Genomic DNA, 9,602 nt, shown 5'->3' with positions numbered 1-9,602 from the left:
TACTGAAGCTGTGATAAACAGGAGCTATGCATATATTAAAAAATAAACCAAACTGTTGCACCATTGAACAATGTATGATCTCTACAACAATCTTAACCAATATAGTTAAGTTAAACTTCTTTCCTCATTTCATATAATTTCAAGAAATTTGTATTTTATAAAAGAGGGAGAATGGGAAAATATTCTGAATTGACAAAGCATTTGACACATCCAAGTTTCATGTTGTCTGCATTGATGACTCTGTGATTTGTATGGTTGATAAAATTCAGTTCAGAATGGTTTTCACTAATTTAGGACAACCTCTAGAGTTTTTCTCACAATACTCAGAACATGAAACATTTGGAAATAAGCCACTACAACTACTTGATAACAAAAAGCACAGAATGAGAAATGTGTTTAAAAAGCTTTTAGCTCTTGACAACAGTATCAGAGATTACATTAGTTGGTTTACTTTAGTTCTTTGTTGAAAGCAGACTTCCTAATATTTATCTGTAATGTGCGTCTATGCATGCAATAATTCCATGAAGAGGTCAAGGAATTTGTAGAACCATTATTCTTTATATAATAGATTAATGAGAAGTAATATATTTTAAGGGCTGTATCACAAAGTAGAGAACTAAGAAGGCTAAGGACAAATTGGCAATAAATCAATATAACTGATTACTATCCTCTTAAACACGCTTCAAAGATACACAAGTAAAACAACCCACAACATATGAGAGCATCCCATTAATTGAGAACACTTTAGTTCATGTACTCTACAACAACAGTACTTTTACAGCACATTATTACCATTTATTAGTTATTCACAATAACAGACATTTACAGTAAACCTGCATGTAACTCTTACAAGAAAGCTTGACACTTAAGAAACAGAGAAATGAGATGGATGAAAATGAAGATTGTAATATCCTTCTGTAAGGTGGCACTTCCTATCTTTAAAGGGACCTTCTAATGACAGATCATTCTAAAGTATATTTGCATTCAGTGAAATTTAGATGTTTTCCTCAAACACTACTGAAAAATAATGGTAATAACAACAATAATAATATGAATAATAATGTATTTATAAGGAATAACAGATATTAAAACAATAATTATACTAGTCAATTAATTTTCAAAACATGTATTACAAAGTACAAAATTCACTTCTTAGAGTATTTTAATGTTATATCTACAATGATATCTTGCTAAAAACTTCTCAGCGGTTGAGCTTTTCAGAAGGAATGCTCTGTTTTTCTTTTTTTCAGTTTTAGCATGGAATTCATCTCTCCTTGTTCCTTTGCAGCTTACTTGATGATGCAGCTCCCAACTCAGACTTTGTCTTTAAAGTGCAACTGGTGTATAATTCGTTCTTTATCAGCTGGAGGCAAAAATAAACTTCAAAGAGATGCTCTTCGTGTCCTTCATGGCCAAATGTAACCAAGTATCACTACCTTACCATAAAGAGAATGCAAAATAAGATAGTAACCACTTAAGATAATTAGCAGGGGTGTGAAGTAAATATTAGAAATACCTTGCTACACTTTTTTACACATTTGTCAGAGATCAGTACTGGACTTCAGTATTTTATTTTCGGGATACTTTCACTTTTACTCAAGTACGTTGGTTGAGGTTAAGAAAGGTTGGAAAAGACAAGGTCAAGAAAAGACATTACTTTTACTCCACTACATTTTACAGAAGCATTTCGGCTCCTCATTCTGACGTTTACAGTACATGGTCAGAATCTGATTAGGTAAAGCAGAGGCGCAAGTGCATCGTGTCACCATGCTTTCGTAATATACAGTACTATTCTGGATCCCTAACACCAAACACAACAATAGCACCAATAAGGAATATATACGGGCAATGAGTCGCATTGAAAATGGCAAAGAGCACCAACCATCTGTGGCCTTGCCTCAAATAACTGTTTGAAAGAAGTCAAAGAAGCTTCTGAGTGCTTTAAATACCTTCATTAATTATCTAGTGCAGTGAAAGTTGCAGGTGACATTAACTTTCCACCAATTTAAAGAAATGTGGAGGTATTTGCATTTTTGTACCTATAGTTAACTGATTTAAGAAGCTAGTTATATTTCAAGAAATGTGATTAATTTGTCTGGAGTTTATGTAACAAGGTAAAGAATATTCTTGTACAGTTGGAAAGGGGATGGAATATTGTGAATGACTGTGCTGAAGTTCATTTGCTCTCTTGGCCATGCACTTACTTTTAGAAAAGTTAAGCACATGCTGTTAGAGAATGATAATTTATGTCTGTTATTCTCTTCCCTACAACATTCTAACTGTAGATCAAAAGAGACTGCTCTGCTTCTGTTACATTCGGGGACACAAAGTCACAACACAAATTAGGTGATTTTGTGCATGAAGTAGGAGAAATCTGCCATTCTGCGAGGAATGTTCATATGATTACGTAGTGCCGACAGTAATCAGAACCACTTCAAAGTAATTATCACTAACCTTTGCTATAACCTTTGCATTGTGTGAATGGAAATCATGGAGGTGGCCATCACAGAAGTTGATTATTCAGTTCAATTCTGTTTTTTACTAAATAAGAGTATTATACTATCCACAAGTCAAACGTCCTGAAAACTAGCAGTGGAAAAGAGCAATGAATCACACAGGAAACACAACACAGATCATAGAATAACTCCTACACTGACAGCAGCTTAGGTACACTAAGGGAACAAGAAATAACAGGTAATTAAAGAAAACAAACCACCATGACCCAAATCATTTTTAAGGAACTAGGTTCCATACAGAAAGCAGGTATCAAGACGGAATATGACATAAATAAACAATAAGCATACAGTAAATGGGAGGCCTTTGTAGATGTTTTGTTGATCCATTGAGGTATAACACTGTACTCCCTTTTCATTTCATTCTAACTGAAATGAAAGCAGATTGACTTAAATGACTGAGACGTTTCATGACTAATGTAGCTTGTACATTTGGCTGTATCGTTTCCATTTGTCGAGAGTCCATGTTGTGGTCCATTTCAGTTTCTCACAATGACAAATGTTTCATCTGAAAGCCCAACACTGGCAATAAAATATCAGGCAGGCAGTACGATATCAGGCACGGCAATGACAGTGCCTTATTTGTCAATGGGAGTGGTTGTAATTGCCCACGTTCCCTTGCCTGAACCCTCTGCTTTCCCGTCCCTGTAACACAGATGCAGATAGAAGACTCGACTCTCCCTGTTATATCAAGTGATGCATGTCCTTCATCTCTTGCTGGCAGTCATACAGGCAACACATGCTCCATCGGCACAAAACTAATGGTTTCATTTCCTGAGCAAATATTATCTTTTCATAAGGCATTCCACGATACTCAGCATCAGCATTATGTTTTAAATTAATCAAAACGCTGGCTAGGCAGTTACTCTTTCCACCTATTTTCCCCCCTTGTTATTTTTTTTTCTAAACTTCAGGATGAAAAAGCTGAGCCCAGCTACACTGGTTTACAGGCTTGGAATATAGGTTATTCAAACTATCCTTATTTAGTCATTATGATGATTTCACTATCTATCTCAGTACCTTAACAGATATTAATACAGAACAAATATATTAAGCCATTTTGACTGATGAAATGTTAGGTTGTATATAAAACTTAAGCATCTCCTTGAATTCCTAATCCCCAGGTAATGTTTTTAAGGTCAAAGGTTTCCCAATATCATCACTAAATATCAAATAACCAGGGTCAGCTCAGGTTCTCCAGGACAAATCCCACAATAACTAGCAAAAAGAGACATTTTTATATAAATCTGAAATTAGCAATGATTTTTTTAATTAAATAACCTACGAACCCAATCTAGATTCACTTGTTTCTAGATACTCATCTGGACCTTTCTATTCATCTTCTGACACACCCACCAGGCAAAACCTGTCCTCTCACAAAGTTCTACAAGCTCCACAGTGCCCTGCTGGAGAGTCAGGTCTGAGAGTATCCCTATCCATCTCTTACTAATGTCAAAGCAGGCACTGGGAAAGGAGCCCTAAACTGCTGAAATTGACAAAATGCTGTAAACTTCTCTTCCACTCTTATCCAAGTGAAGAACGCTGTGGAAAGGTTCCAGAGAGATGCAGCCAGGCTGCACCACATCTTCAAGGAGCATCCCAAGCAACACGGTTTGCAGCTAATTACTATATCCCATACTCAGCTTCAACAATGTATTTGGTCTTCTATATCTTCCCCAGTATTTTAATGTTTCAGACTTGTGCATGCCCAGTTAACAGATATTACTAATGAAATGTAATAACAGTACTTTAAAAAATGAGTCAATTAAGGGTTGAAGAATATAGCTTCGTTTCTGGTTTACACAATGACCTCCATATTCATTAATTATTACTTTTGGTTAATTAACAGATGAGTAAAAATTAATGTCACTTCTCTGCTGTGACAACAACATATATCGGCCATGCTTGGGTCTGCTTTTTGCAATGATAGTTCTTATGTTTTTGTCAATTACCTAGAGTCAGTTAAAAGCTAACTCTTTCACAGTCAGGTATGAGAATGGAGATACAGTTAAAGGGTAACACAAGGCCTTGTCAGTCTTGCTGAATGTTAAATGTCACGCAATGGTCAAAACAAATACCAAGATTGACACAAGGTATTCTTTTTTACTGCTTGCTTCTCATCTAAGAAGGTTCGTTACACTGATTCTTACAGCAATAATTAAACCCTTTTTAATTATAATGAAATGTTGCCAGTCAATTAGTATGGCTTTAGGAACAAGTGGCTTTCAAGAAGGAATACCACCAAAACGATTTCAGGTTGTTAGATAAAATCGCAAAGACACTGCACTACAGAAACCCATTCTGTCAGATCCAAGAAAACCGAAACAGTTTACTGTGGTTTAAAATCAGAGTGTACACCTTACCGTCCTCACTAGCACTTTCAAAGCAATGATCTTCCTCTGGACTGCAGCCTAGAATAATCCCTAGAAAATTGGTAGCACCAGCTACCAATAAAGGCCGCTGCAGATTTCACAGAAAAGTAACTTCAAAAACATTAAAAGAATTTATTTATAAGAGGTAAAATGCTGCATTCCTGATAGTTGTTAATTCTAGGGTGCAGTTGTAAAAAGCAAAGCTGACATCTGAGTTCCACTAGGACCATACAAAGGGGAGGAAAAGCACTGGGCCGTTGGCTTCATTAGCCATATCTCTTAATGGCAGATGGAGGCTGTACCACAGTGCTATTCCAGACTCAGGCTCCAGTGCCTCTTTTCATCCAAAGTGTTCAAAATGTAAATTTGAAAGGAAAAAAGCTGTTTGCATTTCTCATTAAACAGGTATCTGAACCACAAACAATCAGGCAGCGTAACGGGAGATTAAAGCAAGAGGAGCACAAGGCCCAGAATGGCAGTCACTATTATCAGGGCTCACTGACATGAGGCAAATTAGACAGCCGCCTGCCATAGGCCATTAATGAGTGCTTGTAAAAAAAAAAATCCATTTTTTAAGGGTAGGTGGAGAAGATTCCTTCCACAACCCATCATAAATTACAGAGAAACTACACTACAGTTCAAAGGAAAGAAAGGATTAGCTTGAAGTTTCATTTCTATTAATAAAAACATCAATATTTGAACAAGACTATTAGACACCATTGTTCCTTCATGTTTATCATATTGCCACATCAGGAAGGGCTCAAAACTAATCTGCTTGAAACTGTAATTAAGGTGGATGCAATTGTGCACAAAGGTAGACCAAGAAAAGACCCTACAGCACAGAGGAGTGCTGCCATGATGCTTGTAGTACTTTACCAGACAGATTACTTAAGGACACCACTCTAATGAATTAGAACCATTGTGCACTGGGAAACATGCAATAACTGAGGCAATAACTAATCTGTACCAGACTAAACTTTACAATAATCATATCCAGACAAGGAAAAATACAAATAGGAAGCAATTTTGTGCAAGTTGTTTTGAGTAAGCAGACCTTGACATTGTTATACCAACTTTAGCAGAAAACATGTCTGTCTGCTGCCAATACCAACATGACCATCTCACATATGTGACCCCAGCAGGATCACAGCACGAGTAAATGTGTGAAAAGCAGGATAATCAACCGTATTTCATGTTTTGGTGTCAAACAATATATAGGTCTGTCCAAATAAATTTAAACACAAAGTTATAATCTTTCATTTTTAATAGGGCTTGCTATTAGGTGTATTAACAAAGGCAGCTGTAAAGCCAATGCTATCTGTTAAAAATCAGATTGCAGGGGAAGAAGAAAGTGTCCATTTCATCAGAAGAACACACGGCATTCTATGAAAGGACCCCAATAAAGTATTGTACAGCTGAAATTAAGAACACAATACTGTACCTCAACAACATATTGGAGTTAGTCCAAATGGAAGTCTTAAATTTGAGCTAATCAATATTTCTTGCCTACCACAGTTATGAAACACTTGATATTTGATATAGATAATATACAAAGCATATATTCCCATCAAGTCAGAGAATCAGTCTGAAATAATGCATATGGTCCTGCTAAGTGGCAGAAACCTCCATTCAGTTCACTGTACCGTGCCACTGAACTCTGAAACAGAAGAATGTGCATCTTACCACTTTTCGAAATAGTGATACAGACAGACATAACCCAATTACCAGTTAACTCTGCACCCTCCTCCAGTAGAAAAGACAAGAAATGACACAAACATCTTGTCTAAACTGTACATAATGATTAACTTGCACCTTCCAAACTTTATTTCTCATTTAAATCTACAGGTACAGTACTGAGGTACAGGGGTATGTAAGCTATAAGCCTGAACACTCCAGTGTTATCCACAGACTTCAAATCAGGTAATAACCTAAAGTCTGAGAAAAGCTGAAAACCTCCCTGTTAGTAGGAGCAAACTTAAATTGACGTATCAAAAATACTGTTCCCTTTTTACCTCTCTTACTCTACCTCCCTCCTTTAATTGTAATTGTTTAACTGGTTGACAGAATGCATTGGCTTGTGTACTGGGATCAATTACTGATAACTGTTGGTTACTCAGTAAATTGCTTTCAGTCTGGACACAGTGAATCACTGTAAGTTAATGCATGGTACACTGCCTAATTGCCACAGAGCTAGTGTTCCAGTGCGACTCACTTATACTCTATTGATAGATGTCTTTTTTTACAGCAAGGAAATCTTTTTCATATCCATCCATTATAAGAAAGACTTATACATTTGAAATCACTTGATGTAGTGGTTTCCAAGACAATGGTAGCTCAATTTTGATTTGAAAACAGCAGGTCAGATGGCCCTTGTAGTTTATGTATGAATCCCTTCTCACTTTTAACTTTATTGCAACAAGAACGGCAGTTACTCGGTCTAGAATTAATTGACCGAACAGTCCTTGTACAGGAATAGTTTGCATAAGAGCTTGTGTTGTGCCACCGAGAAGATGAACTGAAGAGACTGTTCACAAGTGTCGATTCATTTGGTGTGGTGGTACCCAAGAGAGAGGAAGTTTGGATTATGAAAACAATATGGCAGTAAAGCGGGTGTCTTAGTATACTGTATGCATGAACATAAGTGTACAAAATGTTAATGGTAAGACCATTAAATTATGTTTGAAGTTCATTCATTAAATGTTTTTAAACAGCTGTTGTTACAGTTACGAGTTTTGTGTTCTGTATTCATAGAAATGAAGCTTAGACACAATAATAAGATAATGCAAGGAATGCAATGAATATAAAAAATGATCAAACCAAGTGCAAAATCTGCTCAAATATCTTAAAATGTAACGCCAATAAACTGCAATTAAATTGTTAAAAAATTCTTCAATTCCTTTTTAGGATTTAGTAAAAAAAACTACTGATAGACTATTAAGGTGCCACATTTTTTTCTACAAAATCCATTTTACCATCTCTTCCTATTCAATTCTACACTAATTTAGTAGATGTCATGTGACCATTTTTCCCACACTGAAGCTGAAGTTGCTCTTTCTGTTGTTCAGTGTTTACATGTGCATTGCTATGGATACCCAGTCACATTCAATTGAACTTGTGAGAAAAGTGAACCTGCTGATACAGTTTCCAAAAAGGGGGAAAAAAACACTACAGGTTTTATAGTACTCGCATCCCAAACCAGGTATTCATTTTCATAACATTTTTCTTTAGGCTGATTCTCCAAATATGTAATACATATATTTTTGTTCTGTTGTTTTTATTTTTATGTTCTGAGTTGCAACTCATTGAAACATATTTGATTAATTTCTCTTTGCTCTAATGCATCTTATTAAGTGAATTACCGGGTTGCCAAGAGAAACCAATCCCTTCTTAACTTTTGTCCAGCCCTGTCAGAATGTTATTGTGGAACAGGCGTTTTGGAAAGACTGAAACAGGGGCAACTGGGAAGGGAGGTCTGATTAATTTAAAATTGCCACAGCAGGGTCCGAAACACATTCTTCCTTTATTAGAAATAAAACTATGATTTCATGATGAGAATCCATTTCTCTAGGGCTTTAAAAAAGCCCACTGGAGCTGGGCTATGAAAGGTTATATTCCAGCACGAAACAAAAGGCTCCATTTTTCATGACTAGAAGCATAATGAGAATGGCACATCAGCAGCCAAACTGCACATGAAGACATCCTTAAGTCATTACTTTTATTACAACAACATGTTTATCCCTCTTCTTCTGCAAACTGTTTCTTATTCCCATTCTTTCTGTTCTTGAAAAAAGAGCTTTTTCATCTTACCAGCTGTACTTCATGGTCTTAGGAGGAGAGTCACGAAGCACAAGAGTATCGTGAAAAGTGACCTATCAGGCATTTGACACAGCTCAGCCCTACAGGTCTCAAGCAATTACAGTACAGTTCATCCCATCATCAACCCAGACCACATTGCTTGTGCCAACTAAAAGAGCTGCTTAGAAGAGGAACAATCTGACATATTAGACAAAGCATACAGTAGCTAAAAAGAAATGTTTCAACGCCTATGAAAGGCCACGAAAAAATATTGCTGTTCTTTTTTCTTGTTTTCTTTTCATGAACCCAAATCTTACTCTCCATCTAATTCAAGCATTAAAGTCCACTTTTTGCAAGAGGACTTTATGAAGACATAGTGACCTCTACTCACACCCTGATAACAGTGGATACAGCCAAGACAATTAACACAGTCCTTAGGTGGCTGTGGAGTGCCCGTGCTAATTAATTTTCCTCCCTCAATCTGGGAGAATCCCATGAGATTAAACTGGCATAGTACCGCAATCTAAAATGAGTAAGTTAGCAAAATGCTTTATTTTTCCAATCTTGTAAACACATTTAATAGAAAATCATATTATCTTCTGGTGATTTCAATTGCAAAGAAAAGTTAAGGAGCATAGCATTTGCAATGGGTGGTCTCTCACTGACCCATAATAAAGAGGCTCATATTAGTCTTGCAAATGCTGATGGCCCTTTTCTTCCCATGCAATAACAATAAATGAAAAAACATTTCAGCATATGAAGCTACTTTTTTGTTGATGATGAAAGTTAAGGCCCAAATCTGCTTCCCTATTCTTCCCCACAGGGTATAATATGGTAAAGAGAGGTAAATGACTCTGGACTCCAGGTCTTCAATTTATATGTAAATACACAAAACAATGCTTTCATCTTAACCCTCCATACC

General features: G+C 36.3%; 1 protein-coding gene across 2 annotated transcripts in view; it reads right to left on the bottom strand.

Annotated features, from left to right (window-relative positions):
- Nucleotides 1-9,602, bottom strand: part of LOC102683954 (glypican-5-like) — a 141,672-nt gene that overhangs the window by 41,055 nt on the left and 91,015 nt on the right. The gene's annotated exons all lie outside the window — the stretch shown is intronic.

This window comes from Lepisosteus oculatus, chromosome 13, assembly GCF_040954835.1.
Source record: "Lepisosteus oculatus isolate fLepOcu1 chromosome 13, fLepOcu1.hap2, whole genome shotgun sequence".
In the NCBI taxonomy this organism is placed as follows: Eukaryota; Metazoa; Chordata; class Actinopteri; order Semionotiformes; family Lepisosteidae; genus Lepisosteus; species Lepisosteus oculatus.
Note: the sequence above shows the minus strand (reverse complement) of the source record. Positions and strands in the feature narration are given on the sequence as shown.